At 43.4% G+C, this 23,327-nt stretch overlaps 1 protein-coding gene across 2 annotated transcripts in view; it reads left to right on the top strand.

Annotated features, from left to right (window-relative positions):
- Positions 1 to 23,327, top strand: part of ARHGAP24 (Rho GTPase activating protein 24) — a 716,382-nt gene that overhangs the window by 208,354 nt on the left and 484,701 nt on the right. Inside the window, exon 1 of one of the 2 annotated variants that reach the window (XM_083176535.1) lies at positions 4,751 to 5,118. The exons of the other annotated variant lie outside the window; for it this stretch is intronic. The gene's annotated coding sequence lies outside the window, so the exon portion shown is untranslated. Of the gene's footprint in view, positions 1 to 4,750; positions 5,119 to 23,327 lie in introns of those variants that run through there. 2 annotated transcript variants of the gene reach the window in all.

The following is a 23,327-nucleotide window of genomic DNA, read 5'->3' as shown; positions in this document are numbered from 1 at the left end:
TCATAAAGGATGCACCATCAGCTGTGCATATGCAAAATACACAGTTTGTGAAAACTTGCTAGAACTTATGATTTCTGGAACAGCTCAAAACATACAAGCATTGCCATAACAAATAACCTTTCATTATGTCCTTATTACCCAAGGGCAAATTATATTATATCTATAAAAATGTGAAATTCATGGCTGTTGACCCTTACAAATAATCTGTTTCTTCACCTGCTGCTAAAATGGATAGCTTTATGAATGTTCTCCCTATTATACTGTTAATTCCTAACTACTGCTAATCAGTAATGCCATGTACTGAACATTATAAGCAGCTTTATGCTAGTCTGAAAGTTTAAACGCATTATCGACAAAATAGAGGCTTTTCATAAGCCACACTTTAGAATTATACATCGTGAATTCTTAGCAAACATGATATCTATAAATGTCTACATATATTAACACAGCGACATGAGAGTGCAGATAGAAAATAGGTGATGTGCATCCACCTAGGTGTCTGGACTGACTGGACACCTAGGTGGATGCACATCACAGAGGGAGGGTTGGATAATTACCTTCCAATATATTACGTTCTAAAAACAATTGGAGTATTTTTCCAGAAAAGTGTTTATTGGAGATTAAACCTTTTCTTTCCCATTGTGGACACTATTTTCACCTGTAGAGGCCTAATGTATTCATTGTCAAAATAAATAGAAGGTATACTTTTGTTATCCTTCTTCCATAAAAAGGGAGACGGCTAGTGGGAGAATCCGCCACCACCTTCTTGCCACCAGTGTTGAATTATTAACTCACTACACTGAAACTACTATTTCTTCAGATGTACAAGGCCTAGCCAAATCGGAGATCATACATCCCTGATGAAGTCCCTGAATGGGACGAAACGCGTTGGTACTGGTCTTAACTTCAACAAATAAAAGAGAATTACTACAACAGCAAGATGTCGAAAGTGTTATATTTTATTCCTATATTTTTTATGTGATTTGCCATTAAGGGGATACCATGTCAATTGGGCGCTGATGACACTATTGTAGGTGTGTTTTAAGTAGATTGGTTCCTACTAGTAGGGGCACTCACCAGTCTTCTCACAAAAGTATAAGTCCAGAGTTTAATCTAATCGATAGCCTGCCAACATTTTGGTCCTGGTGCAGACCTTTGTCAAGGCAATGGCAATACAAGCAGCAGTAGTAAACAGCAATCCAACAACGGGGTAGGGGTACTGGTACCGTCCCAGAATATATAATGTTTTTGTCTGCATGATCTTTCATTCTGCAATATATAGACAAGAATAAAACATTTTTAGAATATTAAGGAAAGACACATTTTCATATATTTAGTAGTTTTGCTTACGATTTAATTACAATTCTAAGAAAATGTAAAACAGTCATACTGTATTTGATACTTGATAGTATGCTGGGACTGAATATGGATGATAAACATCTGAATGTGCCAGTAATTAATGTGGGAAAAAGAGTAAGAAAAAAAAAACACATGCACCATGTTGGGAGTTTAAAACTCCTAGATAGTGTGTCTCATTTATACTCAGCAATACACTGACATGTATGTGTCATGTTCTAATACTTGTTTTATTAAGCAAAATATTTTGAATATACTGTAGTTATATCATATATCGGGGTCGATCCTATTATCGCTGAAGGGTGCGAGTTGCCGTTCGGGTGCTGTTTTAATGCTGAAAACTGCACCGGAATTAATCCTATTTTGCACCCTTCGCAGGGCCGAATTCACTTACAATTGCTCGCACTCCTATGGAGGTGCAAGCACTTTTAGGCAAATTCAGCCTGCCGTAAAATGCGCCTGGTGTTGTGATGATTCGCACTCGTGAATCATCCGGAGGTAATAGAAACGACCCCATAGTATAAAGTATGTTTTTTTGATCAAAATAGATGCAGTCATAATAAGTGTTTCATTAATTCAAAAGATTCCCCCTTATCAAAAAAATTACCCCTGCCATATAACAAATAGGGGGAAACACAGGGGCGCTGAAAGGCCCAAATGAGGGCCTAGGTCTGATATAGCTGTGGATCATTACACTGCATTTAAGAATTTGTGGAGGCCTCGTCAGATGATGTCTGATCCTATTAAGCCCTTATGAGGAATGTCACAGATGGTGGATAAGTGGCCAAAGTATAGTATGTGGTCCCAGGTGTCTCTCTTTAATCTGGTGGCTACTAGAGGTAATGTCCCCAGAGGGAGGGTAGCCGCAAGTTCTCAGAGCAGGAGAGCCTGATTTACAGCTGATTCAGATCCTGGTGAAGTTTTTGCAAGCCCCTGGATACTATAATTTCACAGACCAGTTTTGCAAACCAGCCACCGGATTAAAGAGAGACACTACACAGCAGTAGATCATACAAGTTTGACATGACTTATCTAAATTATCTGGATCGTAACCATTGTGGGACAAATTATATAATTTGTTGCTACAGCTACAATTGGTCTACCATGTGTGTGGTACCGATGGAACCAGGCTTATCGGGAGCTCCAGCGAGGTATTCCTGGCGACTGATACATCAGCGCACGTGGACGCGCAAGGGTCTAACACGCTCGAAAGTCCATTTTCAGGAATGGGATGCATGTACGCCACAACCGCCGGCGTGCCTTGACGAATGGCGCACTGAGAGTGGTCCAGATGAGCCTGGCTCTATCTGCATAGGTAGGATACAGAGAGCTAGTATAGATTCTAATATATTTACCCTTCTAATATTTTCCTCTTTCTTTGGTTGAATTGCCTCTCAGCTATTTAAGTTATATGGACTAATAAGTGTCTTACAGTTTCATCAATGTAGTCCTCAAGATCTAAGATGACTACTCCCTCCCTTTTATCGACCATCTTAATCACAGTCTATTTGTTATTTTTTAATGGGCAAACATTCTTTCTTTTTTTAAGATGCATTTATTTGATTTCTTAGACACTGTGTTCTCTAAAGCCTCCCTAACTAATTCTTCAAATGTCTCATTAAAGTTTCCTTTTCATTCAAGGGGCTGAATGTGCATTTCTTTTTAAACTTCGATACAGTATACCCACATCTGACTTAATACCTGGTGAGCTGCTTCTTTATCAAAAAGATTCTATGAGACTTTTCTGGTGAACTTATGAAGATCAGTGAACACTTCAAAACTATCTACCTGATTGAAGGAACTTCTTTATGACATCATTTAAGTCTTTTAAGTCCTTTCTCTAAGGATTATTCAAAATCACTTAATACAGGTTGGGTATCCCTTGTCCTTATATTCCATATCTGAAATATTTATTTATTTATTTACAGTTTCTTATATAGAGCAGCGTATTTCATTGCACTTTACAATTGGAAACAACACTGATTAAACAAACTGGGTAGAAACAAACTGACATAGAGGAAGGTATTCCGAATTTCAGAATATATATATGTTTGTTTGATCACCGTCCCCGCACCTTTTTATTATACTTACCTCGTCCCCTGGTGTCCATGGCGGCCATCGGACTTCTCTTTAGTAGCATCCCCGGTACCAAGGATGCATTGGGCATGATGTCACCGGCGCATCCGCGCAATGTATTCTTGGGACCAGGGTATGCCACTGGAGAAGAATCCAAAGGATGCCGCAGATGCCAGGGAACATCGGGGACCATCAGGGCACTGCCAGGGGACCAGGTAAGTATGAACCAAAAAAAAGAACGTGGTCCCGAGCATTTCGGATAAGGAATACTCAACCTGTATTATACATTTTAGTTTTCTCTGCATCTAGAATATTTTCATTAGTTGAAAATGAAATACAGTCATTAGAAAAAGTATTGGCCTGATTCTTATTAATTCAGTCCCCGGCGTGTTCGCACTGGGGACTGATGTTTATGCCCTGCGCACAAACATAATCACATATGTGCATGTGCAGGGCATCTGTGCGGGTGCCTTCGAGGGACTGGCTAGTGGCGGGCAGGGGGCGTACCCAGGAAAACGCTGGGTGCACCCAGGAAAACGCAGGGTATTGCCATGTGAACTCAGCCGGCCACAGACCCAGATGCCGCAAGTCTAAGTCAGCACAGACTGACGTAGATTTGCGAGAGGGGGAAAAATCATTGCAAAGCGACTGGCGGGCAGAGTTAGAAGGCTCGCTGTGCAGTACATTTTCACTGCTTAGCAAGCCCACCAGATTAACCCCCAAAGTGGACAGAGATAATCTAATCTATATATATATATATATCTATATAGCAACTCCGTATACCCGGCACTCGGACCCTCCAAGGGTTGCCTTGCTCTGGTGCCTTCAGTGTCGGCAAAAAGCCCAATGTGTAATACTCCTGGAAGCAGCGGCACTCAGAGGCTTGTAAACGGTGATTCAAATGTGAATTTATTGTGAATTTATTGTCTACATGTTTCGGGGTACTTCCCCGTCTTCAGGACCTGAAGACGGGGAAGTACCCCGAAACATGTAGACAATAAATTCACATTTGAATCACCGTTTACAAGCCTCTGAGTGCCGCTGCTTCCAGGAGTATTATATATCTATATATCTATATATATATATATATATATATAGAGAGAGAGAGAGATAGAGATAGATATGATATATAAATATGTATATATATATATATATATATATTTATGATATATATATATCAGATGGTTTAATTAATATTGCAGCTGGGAAGTGTCAGAAATGCGTTCTGTATCGCCTCCACAGTAGTAATTACACAGACTGTCTGGAAGCTGCTGCCAGTTGCCTGTGAAATCTGATACCAGAGGGCTGTCCTGCTTCATTCTCCCTGCCTCTTGCACTGTTCACTGCACTGACAGACACATTCACACAATCAGCCCTTCCAACTTCAGGCACAAGTTCCCTGCTGGAGCAGTACAACACTGTGCTTGGCTGCCTGTCACTAGAAAGTGGACTGTAGTTTGGAAGTGGGTTCTGCCTGTTATTTAAGAGGAGCTGGGAAGAAGTCTATCTGTATGGCCAGTTTGCATTTACCAGGACTATATAGATTTGAAGAACTTCATCTTATTGACAAGACATATTTGTTTGATTTCAACCTGCCTTGTGAATGATATAACATTGGTGGATGTGATATTGGATTTACTCATTTCAGTCACTTGCAGTTTGTGGATCTGATCTAATATTGGAAGGGTAGGTATATATTCCCCTTTATCTGTCGGTTTATTTGTATAAAAATTGTTTTTAATTTAATTATTGACAGACAGCAGCAGTTATATTGCTAACCTAGGACAGGGCAGCTGTCTTGTGGAATGCAAAGATCTGTCTGGGTGAATGGGCACTGTGCCCCCACAGCTTACATTAGCTGAAGGTCTACAGTGATTGCAACTGTCATTACGCACACACCATGCACACTGCATTCATTCACTGCGTCATTTCTCCCCACAGATAAAGCACCATTCATTGTACTTTCTACTATACATCGCTTTTCTTCCCATAGGATTAACATTAATAAATTCTATTTTTCTTCTTGGTTAAAAAAAGGCTGCATGCTTGTCATGTAAGAGATAGCTTAAGCTATGCTTGCAGCTGTTACATTATTTTAAGGTAAAGCTTACTCACAGGAATAGCAACATATACATTTTATTCTACACAATTTGTGATTCCACTCTATATTGTCATGTTTTTCTTCCAATGAGCTTTGTTGCTTTTATTAAGTAGTGGACTTAAGTCAGCATGTTGACGTGCTGCCTAATGGAAGTGTAGTAGGAACTAGTATTTGTCTTCTGCTTCAGTGATTTATATTGGTGCATAGTGTTATGAAACTTTAACTGTGAAACTTTACTGCAGTAGTATACGACATAAGCAGTTATTGGTGATGCTTTCCTACTGACTGTGTGTGACAACAAGCTCTCCCTGTCACACTTATCAGCACTGCCAGGAGTATGGTGGCCTGCAAGCCTGATTCAGCCAGGATTTTTATCTGGCACCCTCAACTTGAACAAGATGTTTTGGTCATAGCTTTTATTTTATTACTTGGTGGGAGCCATCTTTGCCAAGTACATACACACTTGCCATTGGAGTGTGAAACATGCAAAGGAGCGAGGGAGGCACATCAAGCGTACACGCTGGCTGATATTTTGGTCTTGTCATTCTCGCCATTCGGAATCTGCTAAATTGTTAGGAATATCGGCTAATGTGTACTGACCTTTACACTACCTAAAAAACCTGGGTTATTGTCATGTGGCACCTCAGTGCAATCCCTTGGGGATCCCTGAGGTAAAACCTAGGTCAACTAACACAGCGATACAGGCTGGGAAGCAAGTGGGTTTGGCCCGGTGTAATGGGGCAGCATGTTCCCGCCTCCCGCCCGGTGCCTGCATTGTCTCGCAGTGGGGGGGGGGGGGGGGGTGCAGTTGGGAGCCCCCCCCCCCCCCCATCAATTCCTGCTAGAGAGGCTGGGGGCTGACCAGACGCTTACATAGCTGCTGGTCAGGCCCTCTCAGTGGAGTAAATGGGGCATGGCGTTGCAGGAATGATGCAATTTACAGGCCACACCACCTCACAACTAAGCCACACACACCCTAATTTCGGAAGCGCAATTCCGGTGCACACAGGAGTCCCTCTTCGCTTGTCAACAAAGTTGGGAGGAATAGGGCAGTGTAAATGGGTGAACTAGTTCCCATTTACTCCATATGGAGAGATGGCTCTCCAGCGCTTGGAGATGATGTCATCTTCAAGCACTGACAGGTGGGTACCACAGGCTATAACACGGGTCCACCCTGCAGTGTAGATGGGGTTTGGAGCTGCTGTGACACAGTTTAAAAACCTATTATCATTGACCTGGGATTGCATTGTAAATGGGTTATAATATTACTTATGTAACATAAAGGGCATCAGTAGTATATTATGTCCCCCAAAATTGTCTACTGTAACATCACAATAATATCTATTTTATGAATTGTTCTGAGATATCATTATTTATAGTGTTTGTTGCTTTTTATTGTAAACTATGTATATTAATTGTGTGCTAAACCCTACATACTGTATATATCCATGCAAATCTGAAATTGCTGCACAGTGTATGGCTCTTCCTGAATATACATTGGAAATTATCTGCTGTATGCTGCATTAAATACATATTGTAAGGGTTACTGTTCAGCTGTCTGAAGTAGCAGTAAGTAAGTAGCAAATTAAAAGTGCAGAGAACACAGTGACATTTTGTAGAACTGGGAATTGATCCACAATTGTTTACAAGGATTCCACAACACAAGAATGTAATTGTTAATGAGAAGCTTGCTGCTGGTACAAACGCATTTTAAATGAGCAGTGTTTACATAAGATAGAAATCTGATACTGTAGCTGGGAGTGTTTCTGCATGTGCCTATATCACATCAGTGTTTTATCTCTATGTTCATATTCGTGATTCCATACTTAAACAATATTATCAGTATTGACAATTCATTAATATCCATGTATTCATAGAGAAAACAGTGGTGTCCTATTATCCCTGATAAAACATCAGGTGCGCAAAACTTTTTTTCGCAACTTTTCCTCTTTTTTTTTAATTGGGCTATCCAATTTGGATCAATAAAAAGTTCTCCCGAAAAAACACAGCTTCATGAAAATAGGATGACGTTTACAATAAAGTTGACACATCAATAACACATATATAAAATTATGAAAAACAATGTAGGGTGATACAAGCCTACATGGGAAATGGTTAGTATACACTAATCGGGTTGGGATCATTTGGTCTACAGCATGAGGGTCGACAGTCATTAGGTCGACATGGGAAAAGGTCAACATGGGTCTAGGTCGACATAGGAAAAGGTCGACATGGTTCTAGGTCAGAAGGTCATTAGTTCGACAGGTCGTTAGTTCGAAAGGTCATTATTTCGACAATGTCTAGGTCGACAGTCAAAAGGTCGACATGGGGTTTTTCACAGTTTTTTTACCTGAATGTCAACACAGTCAACATGGACACATTTTCAAGTGCACCGCATCCCCTCGCATCGCTCGCTGTGCTCGCCATGCATCGGGCACGGTGCCTCGCTGCGCTCGGCACACTATTTTACTCTCCCACCACTCCCTAGTGGATGGTAGGGTATGAAATACCGGCCGTCGGCACATGTCGGCTCAAAAAACAGTGAAAAACTCCATGTCGAACTTTTGACTGTCGACCTAAACATTGTTGAACTAATGATCTGTCGAACTAACGACCTGTCGAACTAATGACCTTTCAACCTAGAACCATGTCAACCTTTCCCGATGTTGACCTAGACCAATGTCAACCTTTTCCCATGTCGACATAATGGTGTCGACCTAATGACTGTCGACCCTAATGCTGTAGACCAAATGACCGTATCCACACTAATCTAGTATTATGTAAGTCACTATGTGGCTAGTTGAAAGCAAAGTATAGCTACAAACAATCACAGTAATTTTGAAACAAACCATGTGCAATGCAGGGCGTGCACATATATGTATAATTCTTGCTTTCAAAATAAATAATGTCTGCTTTTGCATGTAGCCCAAACATACTGGGCAGCCTTTTTTATTTTATTTAGATCTGAGTTTGGACACACTGCTCTCACATCTAAAGCTCTGTACAATTTAAATGTGCCCCAACTGCAGTGCAATGTGGTTATTCCAAGGGATTCAGTATGAAATCCCGGCAGTCCAAGGTACCCAGTTCTGATTCCTTACTGCCCATCTTGATTAATGTGATCTGCAGATGATGGACAATACCTAGAATCTGCCTGAACTCATCTGATGGTAGAGCTTTCGACTTTGTGGCTCCAACTCTTTGGAAATCTCTTGTGGCCCACACTGTAGAATCCTTCAAATATAGACCCAAGACTTTCCTGTTCTCTCAAGCATTTCACTAATATCCACTTTACAGCACACTTTTTTTGTTTTGTAAGCTGTAAAGGCAAATGCAAAGCACTTTGAGTCATATTGGGAGAAAAGTGCTATAAAATACTCTTTTTTACACCAAAATTCTTGGTCGGACCCTAGTCTTTGAACACGGGAGTATCCAGGGTTGAACGCAGCTTCATACCCCATTAATATCCCTTTTACACCAAAATCCCTGGTCAAACCCAGGTCTTTGAACACAGTAGTTTCCAGGGTTTACCCAGCTTCATATCCCATTAAAGTAAATTACCCCTTTTACACCAACGAAAAACCCAGGTTGGACCCAGGTCAGCTTTGGTGTAAAAGGGGCCAACCCAGGTCCAGTAACACTGGTCTCCTACCCAGGTCCTGACCAGGGTTGAACACTGGTTGGACCTGGGTCGTGGGCGGTATAAATGGTCCCAACCCAGGTTGGGACATCCAGGTAGTGCTGAAAGGATACCAGAAGTGTTGGAAGCCTTTCCACAGTGCGCTGCAGTGGCAAAATACAGCAGGCAGGATACGGGCAGTCCACACAGAAATCATAATTGGATGCAGTATCGTTTATGTTATTTGGGGGGGTGGGGGGGCACATGGGAGATTCGGTCTGCTGCTGCACGGAAAGGGGCTGGGGAGAGCACAAAATAAACAAACCAACATTCTTCAATGCTAACTAGTCTTGTCTTTTAATTTTTATGTTAAATCATTGAGGGAAGGTTGGATAGCAGTTTATCAGTCCTAAAATGGAAATTTTTAATGTCATCCATAGGGAAAAGCAGGGCTGACCCAGGTTCAGTGTAAACGGCGCAGACCTGGGTCCAACCTGGGTCACAGTGCTGTGTAAATGGGGTAGGAAGCTGGGTCCAACCCTGGAAACTAGCGTGTTCAACGACCAGGGTCTGACCAGGGATTTTGGTGTAAAAGGGGTAGAGCACTGTGACCCAGGTCGGACCCAGGTCTGCGCCGTTTACACTGAACCTAGGTTATCCCTGCTTTTCCCCATGGAAAATGTTAGGACTGATAAACTGACAGCCAACCTGCCCTCAATGGTTTAAAATAAAAATTAAAATACATGACAAGTTAACATTGAAAAATGTTGGTTGGTTTATTTTGTAAAATATTTTTTTCAAAAAGTTATAATCAGTGCTCAAGCAAACATAGTGGTATAAAAGTGGAGCATCACCCATGTGCTCTCCCCAGCCCCTTCCCCTGCAGCAGCAGACCAAATCTCCCACTTTTCTTCCCCCCAACCCCCCCCCCCCCCCCCCCCCAATAAAAAAGAACATAAACTATCCTGCATCCGATTATGATTTCTGTAGGTAGGGTATATATCCCTAAAAAAAATGGAGTCACTAGAGTAGGGGGCATATCATGCACCCTCCTCCTTTGAGCTCTTGGTCCTGCTACTGCCTGTCAGCGCTTCTTCCTAGTGCCAGATAGGGATGTGGCAGGTCCACCTGTGGAGTATCAGGTAGCAGGGGTGCCCAGAGCCTTTGTGCACTGTCCGCTTGACATGTCCTTCCTGGCTGCTGTCTTTTACTGCTGCAACGTCCTGTAGAATGCATGGCGCTGACTTACAGAAAGGCGTCCCACGCTTCTGGTATCCTTTCAGCACTACCTGGTTGTCTCAACCTGGGTTGGGACCGTTTACACCGACCACTACCCAGGTCCGAACAGTGCTCCACCCTGGTAAGGACCTGAGTATGATTCCAGTGTCAATGGACCTGGGTTGGTCCCTTTTACACCATTGCTGACCTTGGTCCAACCTGTGTTTTTGCCTCGGTGTAAAAGGGGCACAGCACTTTGACCTAGGTCGGACCCTGGTTTGCGCTGTTTACACTGAACCTGGGTTAGCCCTGCTTTTTCCTATGGATGCCAGTAGTTGCCAGGGATTTGATGCTCGTCGCCAGGGAGGATTACATGCCCGTTGACATAGGGGGTTACATGCTCGTAGCCAGGGAGGATTACATGGTTGTTGACAAGGGGGATTACATGTTTGTTGCCCAGGGAGAGTTCATTGCCCGGCCGAGAGTGTCTCCAGGGGACACAGTTCTGCCTGTGCTACATATATACAAAGTGTGGCTGTAGCACTAAAAGTTTACAAGCCTGGGGGGCAGATGGCTAGACAGCATGCAGTCACAGGGGGCTCCCCCCTCTTACACATCAACAGCGGTTAACGGGCAGCTCAGTACACAGCAATTGCAATTCCCGGCACCAGTTCCAGATCCCAGGGGGCATTGGCTGTGATCAGCATGCAAAGCTCTAGCGCGTATCTTGTGTACCTGATCCCCCCCGTTGCCAGGCCTGCCTGGAGCACTGGTGCCAGGGGCTCGGGAGCCGCTGCTGCTGCCTCTCTCACTGGCAGGATTCAGTGGTCCCATAGTCCCCTTTCCCTTCCTTGCACTGCCCAGCCACATGCCCGTCACTGCAAGTACCTCCCCTGGTCCCCTGATTGGTCAGCGGCTACTGAGCTGCAGCTCCCCTGACTGCCCCATCGTACTCTGATGTCTCAAACCATGCTGGGACCATTTACACTGGCCTCTACCCAGGTCCTGCCCCTGTTCCACCCTGGTCAGGACCTGGGTAGGAGTCCCGTGTAAATGGACATGAGTTGACCCATTTTAAAATGCCGCTGACCCGGGTCCACAAAGCAAAAAACCTGGTTTTTGCGGCAGTGTAAAAGGGGTATAAATAACATTATTGTTATTATTTGACTACAATTAATATCTGGCATAACTTAAGATGTTTTTAGTTTTTTATAATAAATATGTTAAACAAGTTATTGAACAGTTGTTTTTATGTAATGAATGCAGGAGGTAAAAAATAGGCTTTATTGATCCTTATGGTAAATGCATTATTTATTATTATTCTGAAAATTTATAGTCAAACAACACAATGCCAATCTGTGTATAGACCTGTTTTCCTGGATTTGGACCTTGCTTTTCTTTAGTCATGTCTCAACTAGTAGGTTTGTTCGCATAGCTGTGTGCATCCATCACAATTTGTGGTATGCGACTGTGTGGGCTATGCCAAAGCACTGCCTACCTAAACATTCGTACTATTACTGTTGCTATTCATTACTTAAAGAGGTAGATCTGTACTGATTGCTATACTAGGCCTCTGTGACCCTATCTGCCTATATAGACCCTATATACTAATGTCAATTACACCATCCACCCCCATGGCATCCCATTTGTATAAACAGTACGTAGCAGGGTTGCCTACTTTCTGGCTGGCCCCTGCGGGAGAGGGCAGCCAATTTAGTGAGGCGAGGGCGCTGATGAGGCGGGAAAGGGGTGGGACGGGGGCAAGATGGCCGACGGATCATTCAGAGAGGGGCGTGGTCAGCACTATTGCATCCTCGTGGCCACGTCCCCCGCTGAGCAATGCTGGTATTTCAGGCATTGCACAGCGGGGGGCAGGGCTACAAAAAAGCGATTCACGTCATTTGCTCCCACGGGAGGCTTGCCCATCTTTCCAGGAGGACGGGAGGGAGACCTCACGGACATTCCGGGAGGGTAGGTGTAACCCTGCTACATAGAAACAATGAAAACTTGGATTTTTGTTTAAATAAATCTACTAGAAAAATACTAAATAAAAATAATTAAAAAGTCTAGTCCCTGTTCCCCTGGCTCAGGTCTCTGGTACATAAAGTAGAGCTATTTGGACAATCAAGCAGCGGCACTCAAAGGATTTCTTCAAAAAGTATATTAGGTCACAACAACCAAAAAAAAAAAACATTTCAGGGCTGGCACGCCCCTTTGTTAAGGTGTGGGTGAGAAAGGGGCATGCCAGCCCCGAAACATTGTTTTTTTGGTTGTTGTGACCTACTTTTTGAAGAAATCCTTTGAGTGCCGCTGCTTGATTGTCCAAATAGCTCTATGTATATACATATATATATATATATATATATATATATATATATATATATATATATATATAATAGGCCCTTATTCTGGTGGACTCGCTCTGTCGCAAGAGGGACCGATGTTTTGTGGGACATGTGTATGTGCTGGGTGCATGTGAACTCGACGAATAATCGCTTTGTGGGGTGCACGCTTCTTGCCTTTCGAGGGGGGATTGAGAGGGGCATGTGGTGCCGCAGAGGGCCATTAGCATATGTGAACGCCAAGGGTTTCATGGGTGTTCCCATGAAAACGCTGTTCGTACACATATGCTAATGCATTCATGACGCACGTGCAGAGTGGTGCGGTCAGCTGACATAAGCGGATGTCAGCTGCCCGCCCAATTCCCTGGAAATCTACACACATATGTACGAGTGGTGTGGACCACCCTTACATATGAGTGCGCCTGTACCATCATTCGATGGTCAGCTGCCATCAAAAGATGGTGGAGGTTCCCACTGGCATGCGAATGGATGGTTATGTAAAATATCCATTCGCATCCCGGGTGAACGAACCCAGTGTGGGAAAGGGGGTGGGCCCACCATTCGCAGGGCGGGTTCTGATTGACTCGCAAGGATGCGAATTTGCACCCGAGTGAGTCAACTAGAATAAGGACCATAGAGTAGCAGCAACCTAATTGATAAATTACCATCAATAATTGTAATATTAAAAGAATTTTTGCAACGGATATGTCCATTATGTTTAAAAATTCATAAAAAAAACAAACTGTACAACATAGGATAATAAATTGCGAGTAACAAGGTGAATATATATATAAAAAAAAAATATATATATATATATATATATTATATACACAAGGATTGCTTAATTTATGGATTTAGTAGGAGGCGAAGAACACCCCACTGGTATCGTCTGCTGACTTCATCAAGGTGTGATGTTGTATTGAGACTGATCAGCTTTTTATACCTGTGTAGCCTCAGTCCTGGGTCTGACATCTTTTCCTGTCAGTAATTAGCTTTGCAGCACATCTCCGATTTTAAAGTATAATAAAATTGTCCCTGTTCTTAATACATGTCACAAGTCCCTGCTGGGATGTTTTAATACATTTTAGTTAACCAACAGGATAATTACTGCTATCTATGGGACTAAATGAACTTCCTGCGGTGGGGCAGTACTTCCACCACCTTACCTGCAAAACATGGATCCACACCCTGATAGGTTAGAAAGCACGGCTCCATGCAGTGACGTTACAGAGCTCCATGCGGCTACCCTGGGCTGGAGGACAGGAGCGTGGGCACTAGAGATGGGCAAAACGGGTCACTACCGAGAGCTGGGATCCAGCAGATCAGGCCGTAAAAAGATCCGGATCTTTTACACAGATCAACAGTTCACTTTGAAAGAATGGGTAGTTTGATAATAACGAAGCATAGTTTGTTTTACAATAATTTTTTTTTCCATTTTTTTTTTCCATTTTTTTTTTTTTTTAAACAGTAAGCTGAACAAATAAGAACATACATGACCGAGTAAAACACTGATCGATGGCTGGGTGCAGAATCGCCATCGATGGCAGCCATCAATGGCGTCTGCACCGATGGCCATCCCTAGCAGCAGCAGCCTTATTATTCTTTCTTTTACTTGCAGTCACAGCACTGTACTCAGTCTCCAGAGTTAGTACATCTCAGCTGCCACAGGTGGCAGTGCTGAAATCATGCAAATGCATTAAAAATGAAACTGAAAGTAAAAGAATGATGGTTCACCTTTTTGAGATCGGCGGCTCCCTCTGTCTTTTATGGGATCCGTCCAAAAGACCCGCTTCGTTTGCGAACGACCCATCTCTAGTGGGCACGAGTCAGCGACGTCAGTCAGCGGCTGCTCCCACTGACAGGAGCGTGGTCCAGAGTGAGCGGTGACAGTGAGCAGCTCCTCCCACATACAGCTGCGCTAGGGATGTGGGCGCTACCTGGAGGCACACTCCTAATTGGTGCAAGGGCACACCTCCAGTGGTGATATCACGAGACCTCCATATGTGTTCCCCAGGCAGGAATGTATTAAATGATGTATGTAGCACTTGTGTGGTGGGCTGCTGCAGCTATAATCTTTGTGTACCTGTAGATCATGGTTCCCTTTTCTGGTGCCCTGCTGCAGCTATACTGTGTGTGCTCACTCTGTGACTGTGTGTATGAATCTGCCCAGCGTTATACACACACAGTCACAGAGTGACAGGGTACTTGTGTAGTTTCACGGCTCCAGCATATATATATATATATATTTTTTTTATAAATATATTCACCTTGTTACTCGCAATTTATTATCCTATGTTGTACAGTTTGTTTTTTTTACTTCCGGGTTGTACGCTCGCCACAACTATCTAAAATAAACTAACTTAACTCCATGCCAACATGGATAGTTCATACCCCCACTATCCATGTTGGCATGGAGTTGATTTTAGATAGTGTCACCGAGCCCCCACCGTGGGCGAGCGAAGCGAGACCCTCAAGGGGACTCAGACGCACGGCACCATGCTGGCGCCGTGAAACTACACAAGTACCAGTGACAGTTCTGGGCTATTATTTAAAAGATAAAAACGGGACATTTCCAGGTCAAATATAAGTCCAAAGACGACTTGAGACTGTAAAACGGTTTTTTTAAATAATGGACAGTTGGCAGCTATGGTTTAGAACATCTGAGTTTTCATGATTGTTTGTCGCCTTAATCTGACTTGGACAACATTTATAAACTGCATGAAGACACTTCAGAATCTCACTGTAGCTATTATGGCTAAAATGTTTACTGCTCTGAACAAGTAATAAACAAGGATGACTGATTGGGAGAAATGTTGTTCTGCAGAATGTTTGTTTTATCCCACATTTCAGACATCTTTATATAAGAATTTTTCCATAAGTGATCTATGAGGAGTCAATTCTATTATAGACTATAAATTTACATTTTGTGGTGTTTGCTTATATAGCACAGAAGGCAATTCGTGGAATGGCAAGCCAAATTCATACCTCAAAACTGTCCTGATTTTGACAGGACAATCAACATTTTTGGGACTGTCTCCCTGTCCCAACCACAGGCAGCAGTGTCCTACAGTGTGGGGATCAGTTGGGAAACTCCCTGTCCCTTGCTGCCAGCAGCGGCGACTAGACGCAGTGCGCAAGCGCACAGCGTCTATTCACAGGGAACAGAGGGGCTGGGGGCATGGCCAGAAGCTCACAGAATGCTAGCCTTGCCCCCATAATAGTAATGAAAACAGGAGGCGCAGTTAGTAGGAGCATCATTCCCACAAATCCATGCCTCCTCTTTTCAAGTATACACCCCCTTTTTGGCTTTGTCACTCAGAAGTCAGTCACAAATGCAATGACTGCTTGCTCAAAATGTCACTAGCCTATGGTCACCCAGTACTTCTCCCGCCTTTACCTTCTGCTCCAGGCCATTGCTCTGCTTTAGACCATGTGGAGAACAGGGCAAACCTTTCCATTACCCCCCACACAGCATGGCTTATATAGGGGTGCCAGCATGTAGAGAGTACATAGTATATAGTAGTGCCAGTGAAGAGTATAAAATAGTGAGAGGATGTGGAAGGGATATAGTATATAGCACTGCATGCATGTGGAGGGTATATACTGTACCTTATAGCTACAATATGTCAGCATGAGGAGGATACAGTATATAGTATAACGTGTTGTGCTAGCACATGAGCTACATAGCATTTTATCCACTGACTTTATTCATTTTATGTGTTACTAGTAGGCCTGCTTAAAGCAAAAGCTTCGGAAGCTAGTCTGCAACTTCTGTGTTTGAGCATGTGTGAGAAAGCGATGTAGTTTCACTCTCTGCCAGCAGATGGCAGTGTTTCGGAGACTCACGGACACTATACATATATATAGATGTTCCCAGTGTCTCATTATCTGTTCCCCATCCCACACACCAGCCAGGCAGCAGGGCCGGATTAACACAGGGGCGATAGGGGCAGCCGTCCTTGGGTCCCCACATACTGTATGGGCAGCTGCTGACACTCACTAGTATTGCTGCCGCAGCATGATCCATGGGCCGCGGATTGCAAGCTGTGACTACCGGGCAGGAGCAGTTTGTGGGCAGAAATCTCCAGGAATTAAAATTTTGCACAAATGCTGAGTCCTTCACAGATATAACACGTCGGCAGTGCAAACAGCCAACGTCCAATATATCACATCATGTTGTGCGTACACGTACGATCCGCACAGGAGCATGTTTTTAGTGATTTTTAAAATTCCCTCAGGTGTGAATCACCAATCCCTCTGCACAGGAATGATATGGTATAATTTGTTTTATAGACCATGGTGGAAATTTAATAGGATGAGAGAATCAGAAAGTGAGAGCTTTGGTAAGAAATCTCCATTTTTTTTAAAGCGGCAATCATTTATACTGCAAAGCCAGTATAATTTTGCAGTGTAAATGATTGCCACTTTAAAAAAACTGGAGATTTCTTACCAAATCTCTCACTTTCTGAATCTCTCATCCTATTACATTTCACCCCATATATATATATTACCTAGGAGCCTTCTACAGTGTGCAGTGATGCTTCTAATCACAAAGGGGGAGATGTATCAAGACTTGAAGAGAGATAAAGTAAAGTAGTTGCGCAAAGCAATCAAATGGGGGCCGAGGGTGGTTGAATAAAATTGATAATTAGTTGCCCTCAGACAACTACAGTATAAGTAATGCCATCCATCACTCCAGTACGCTTTGCATCAGCCTCTTTTACTACTCTTCGTGCTGTGTAACAAGAGGGCCGTGTAAAAAGAGGATATTTTAGCAATTGTACAAATATTGCTGTTCTATCTATGCAAAAAGTTTATATTAAGTTTCTTTAGCTTAAAAAAAAAAACATCCATTATTTGACGTTTCTCTTCTTAGCAGATTTAAAATGAGGACATAATAGAGGCTTATTACATTATGCGTTCATTGTCTAAATTTCCAGATCACTATGCTTGGAGGGAATATTGTTACTCGCGTGTCCCGCATTTTAATTACATTGAATATAGTATCATATTAAATATAGTATTACCATGAATATATTAATACACAGAATTAGGAGTTATTGCTACCTGTGGTGATTTTGCTGCATTCGGCCCATAAAAGGAAGAATGATGGACTTTTATAATAACAGATCACATTCAATCCCAGAAGTGTATCACAGGTGCTGCTTTAATAAAGTGAGGACATTTAATAGGCTTTTATTTTCTAATCTGTCTAGAGAAAGCAATGTAGAATTACTCATTTGTTCTGTCACATATAAAGTATACAGAGACCATAACATATGTCCACATGGTTTAAGGAACAGTCATAAGAAAATAAAGTGAAAATTAATATTTCTCTTTAATGTACAGCTGTTCTCTAAATTTATGACACAATAACAACTGACAACAGCTGAATTTGGTGTTTCATTATCATCTCAATCTCCTCCACCAGCAGTATAATAATTGCACTAACTGTTATCAGAGTTTTTTGTTTTTCACTACCAATCTGTGTTGTTTGAACAGCAATTACAACCGATAAGAACAGGAACATTGTTTAACTCTTTCAAAAAAATTGTTTCAAAAGTTATTTGTGAGTACCCAGACACATATTAAAGAGGGAATCGGTACATCTATCAGAATGAACTTAGGTCTACAGTCATTAGGTCGACCCCACTAGGTCGACTGGCAGGAAGGTCGACCTGATTTAAGGTCGACATGGGCCAAGGTCGACATGACTTAAGGTCGAATTTGCATAAAGGTCGACATGAGGAAGGTCGACTGGTCATAAGGTCGACATGGGTTTTTCGCTGTTTTTTTGTCCGAATGTCGACACAGTCGACATGGACACAGTTGGCAATGAGAATCAGGCCCTCGCATCGCTCGCTTCGCTTGCGATGCTTCGGGCACGGTGGCTCGCTTCGCTCGCCACAGCTTTAATAACCTCCTCCACGCCCTAGTGGATGGTAGGGCATGAAATACCGCCTGTCGGCACATGTCGGCTCAAAAAATAGTGAAAAACCCCATGTCGACCTTATGACCAGTCGACCTTCCTCATGTCGACCTTTATGCAAATTCGACCTTAAGTCATGTCGACCTTGGCCCATGTCGACCTTAAGTCAGGTCGACCTTCCTGCCAGTCGACCTAGTGGGGTCGACCTAATGACTGTAGACCTAAGTTCATTCTAATAGATGACCGCTTCCCTTAAAGAGATCCAACATTATTCTGCCTAGTAAAAGTCAGCACAAAGACTCTCGCAGCAGTGTATGGGCAGCCAATCCCCCGTGAGTCGCCCATCACATGTGGTTCTTTAACTTGTGATGGATCACATGTGACCGCTGGGAAGGGAGGATCCAGGTTGGACCTGCATGCCGGTCCGACCTCCGACTCAGGTCTGATGTGCACCTGAGAGGACATCACACTCACCTGATTTTGAATGCTTTCTTGGCCCATTCCATTGGGAACGGGTGAAATGAGCCCAAAACGAGGTAGTGTATGGGGGCAATTAGTAAGTGAAAACCGTCAGCCACTGTGAACCCGCCATATGTCTGTGAACTGCAATAGGGCACTGATTAATTTATTCCAAGGGTAAATAAAACAAAGTCAAGTTTGAAATGGCTAAAAAGCATTTAATCTGTATTTAGTTCTGGGCACCACACCTTAAAAAGGACATAAATTAATAAACAGGTACAGATAAGGGTCGACTAAGCTAGTAAATGGTCTTGAATCACCAGAATACAAAGATAGGTTAACCAGGCTGAATATGTTTTCACTGGAGAAATGGAGGTTGAGAGGTGATATGATTAGTATGTTCATTTACATGATTGGTGATCATATGGATCTGGAAGATGATTTGTTACCTCACAGGCCTATACTTAGGACACGCGGGCATGTACTGAGGCTTGAGGAAAATAAATTCCGTACTGAATTAAGAAATGTATTCTTCACCATTAGAGCAGTAAAATTCTGGATACATTTTTGGTTACTAAGGGAACTTACTCGTCAATAGTTACAAGTCGCATAAACTGAACTCTATGGGCTAAAGTATTTTTTCAACCTTAATTACTATGTTTTTTTTATATTGCATCAGCTGTGTCAAACACACCCGCACCGGAGCCACCTGTGATTGACAGCTTACATTGGCAGGCTATGCAGATGCTCCCGCCCAGTTGTGACATCAGTCCCGATGGATCGCGCAGCATGTATGGAGTGTATGGAGAACATGTAGGGAAGCCAATCCCGGGGCATTTTTTCAAACCTGGGATTTGCGATCGAAAAATGTCCAATCCTGGGATTCCTGGGATCTCAGAATTGGCCTCCCTAATGTAAAAAAATGTACCCACCCCCAAAGTGGTCAAGCCACACATTTACTTACATAACTGTGGCGGACGTAAAGGCCGGGAGCGGGGCGGGAGGCAGTGGTGTGCGCCGATGCAGGGTGCTGCTGAATGAGTGCAGCTGGGTGTTGGCGTGACGGCGGAAGTGCGGTGTGGCCTGCACAGCGTGACCTCTGACCATCATGCTGCGCACAGCCGAAGGCTGTGGGACCGGGAACAGCTGGGCAGCGTCTGAGCGGGTGCTCAGATGCGCAGTCTAATACTAAAATCCCAGACATTTTAGGGGCAAATCCCACCAATTCTGATCCTGGAATTGGCCACCCTAAGAGCATGCTGCCCAAACCATCTCCAGATATATGTACCAGTGTGTGCCCTGCCTTAGTGAGAATCAATATTATGAATTTTATACAGCAGAACCTCCGATGATATAATGAAACTAAAATGATGACCTCCTTCTGTAGAATTCAGCTTTAAATACACTAGTATATAGTAAAATTAACACACCTCATCTTTTCATGATTGAATACATTTAAATATACAGTATGTTCTATAAGACACGTTTTGCAGGGTACTTGACTTTTATGAACATCATTAAGTAGTTTAAGTCTGTTATGTGCAGAGGTTCAAAATATACATTTTGTTATCAGCTGTGTACACTATCCAAGGTGACTTGTCCGAGCCATTGGGCTTGAACAGAACCTGATCATCTACGCCTCCCTTGCTAGTTCTCTACAGAACTAAACTTCTTTGCTTTCTGTAGCCAAAAGTGATGAAAATGATAATGACTTATTAATGAGAGCAGATAGAAACCCAAAAAATGCTTCAGTGCACCTGTCTGGATTTTCTCTCCTCTACAGTAAGTCTATTATAAATTCAGTAGTGGATTCAGTCGATTCAAAGGTGAAGGAAGGGTAGAATTTAACACAGCACAGAAATAGCACAGCTCATCTGTACCATATATAAGAAGTAAGAACCATTTCTGCAAACTTTGGCTTCACTGCATTTAGGGGCAGATTTATTCCATCTGAGAATGCAGAGGTGCTGGGATAATATTGTCCCAATCTGCAATGTGATTATGATCACATTTGCATGCAGGGACAGAGGTTGCAATGCCACTCTGCAGCCTTATTGGCATACCCTGAGTAATGGCTGTGCATGTGCCACCGCATTCATCGCCATTACCATGGCAGTCAACACCCCTCCTCCCAAACACGATGACACCCCCCTGCTGTTCGCTCGTTTCCCTCCCTCAACCCTGATTGTAATCACCTTCACCAATGATAGGTGATCGGTGCTCCTGTAGAGCTGCTGGTCATCGAGGCTCCCGCTTCTAGTGTGCAGGACCATCTACTGAGAGGAGAGGACGTGTGCAGAGGGGTGCTCTCACCGCGCATGCCTCATCCATTTTTCCAATGCTTACCCTTCGTAGTTGATCGGCGGTGGCAGGATCGTTACCAAAATCGACAGTAAAATGGTGGCCATTTTTCTGGTGATTTGTGCATGGCCAGTGGAGTCTGAGCACTCCTAGTGCTTAGTCTCCACAATGCTGCTTTGCTGCCGGTAGCAGCAGCACTCCAAAAATCACCAGCAAAATGTCTGCTGCACCATTTTGCTGGAGACTCGCTCTTGCACAATAGGGTCTGAGTGCTCTAGTGCTCAGACCCTACTGCTCCCGACGATCCGTCACTGTTCCTGGCAGAGAGGAGGGGGCCCGGCCGGAGGAGGCTGCACACGGTCCTCCTCCTCTCTTAAAACAACCATGGCGGTGTGAACTTTGAAGTATGCTGAGGAGGACAATTAAGCAGGGCAAGTGCGCGTACAATGGTGAATCATTTCTTCTGGCTGGGAGAGCAAGGAGGGACTTGTGCTTACAGTAATTGCTGTTACCCTTTGCTCATTGATCCTATGGACTTTATTCCATCTTTCCTGTCACTTTTCTATATAGTTATCAATTTATCAACACAATTCCAGAATAGACCTATACTGTATTTAGCAAATATATCACTTTTCAATGGATTTGTGGATTCTATCCATACGTCAATTGCTGCAGACTGAAATGACAATTAACTTTTATCATAGATCTAAAATAATTGCTGCATATGTATCTTGTACAGAGATAGTCTAAGATACAATAAATAAGCAATCATTCTAATTTTAACTTATTTAAATATATTTTTTTTGTTGAACAGCCTCCCATGTATTTGTATGACTGCAATAAGCTATGATAGAAAGGGGTTAATGTACTATAGCAGCATGGGTCGTGACAATATTGCTCTTTATGCTTTGGCTCTGTACCGAGGCAAAGCAGTAAGCAGTATCACATGATGCAGCTCTGAGCCGGCAGCCGCAGAAATGACACCTGCAGCTTTTGATATCGAGATCTGCAGGTGTCATTGGTGTGGTGTCAATGGTCAGTACTTTTTTCCCTTCATATGAGGCTGGATTGAAAAGTAATGCCTCCATGGCTATAAGTCTTTTATTTGTGAACACATTTGAACTGATGTCTGCCTACATTTCTACACCAGATGAATACAGCAAAAACCTAACTACAATAAAGAAACACAGACAAATTGGTAGAGAAAAGGGTCTATATAATTATTTTGGTTCAGTACCCTTCACCCCCACCACCCACAACAAGGGACACACACCTGGAGAGTCAGCCTCACCCAGCCATCCAAGCAGTAGCAGCAGCTTTCAAAGCCCATGTGGTGTAGATAGAGAGGAGCTACCTGAGAGTTGACGAGCTGTGCGCTACAGCGCCACCTACATGCAGCAAGCTGCAGCTCTACAGCATTACATACAGTTGCCTCCCTGCGCTCCTTTCAGCTCCGCTCCCTCCATCTTAAAACAACTGTCAGCTGGGTGCAGGGCCGGTGCAAGGTTCCCCAACACCCTTGGCAAAATTCCAGCTAACTGCCCCCCAACAGGAATGGAGGAGCCTGGTTAAGCTGTAACACAAGAGGGAAGAGGGAAAACATGGGGACATGAGTGGGACCAGAGGGAAAGAAGGGACACAGAAGCTAGGGCATGTACACAGGACCTGGGGATAAGGGGCGGGGGGCTGACACAAAACTTTTGGTGTGACTGTGGACACGAGTTAATGACACAAGATCTTGGCACATAAGGGGGGTAGAGAAGGGGGAGGAGGGACAAAATACCTTAAAACATTACACAGATGAGGAACGGAGGACAAGAAGGGAGGGCATGACTGCAAACATATACACATGAGGTGGAGGAGATGCTATAGGACCTGGGCACAAGACCTGGGGGCATGAGGGGTGGGGGGCACAGGCCTTGGGGT

The sequence above is a fragment of the Crinia signifera genome, chromosome 1 (assembly GCF_055691185.1).
Source record: "Crinia signifera chromosome 1, ASM5569118v1, whole genome shotgun sequence".
NCBI classification, from domain to species: Eukaryota; Metazoa; Chordata; class Amphibia; order Anura; family Myobatrachidae; genus Crinia; species Crinia signifera.
The sequence above is the reverse complement of the archived record's forward strand: the minus strand, read 5'-3'. Positions and strand labels throughout refer to the sequence as shown.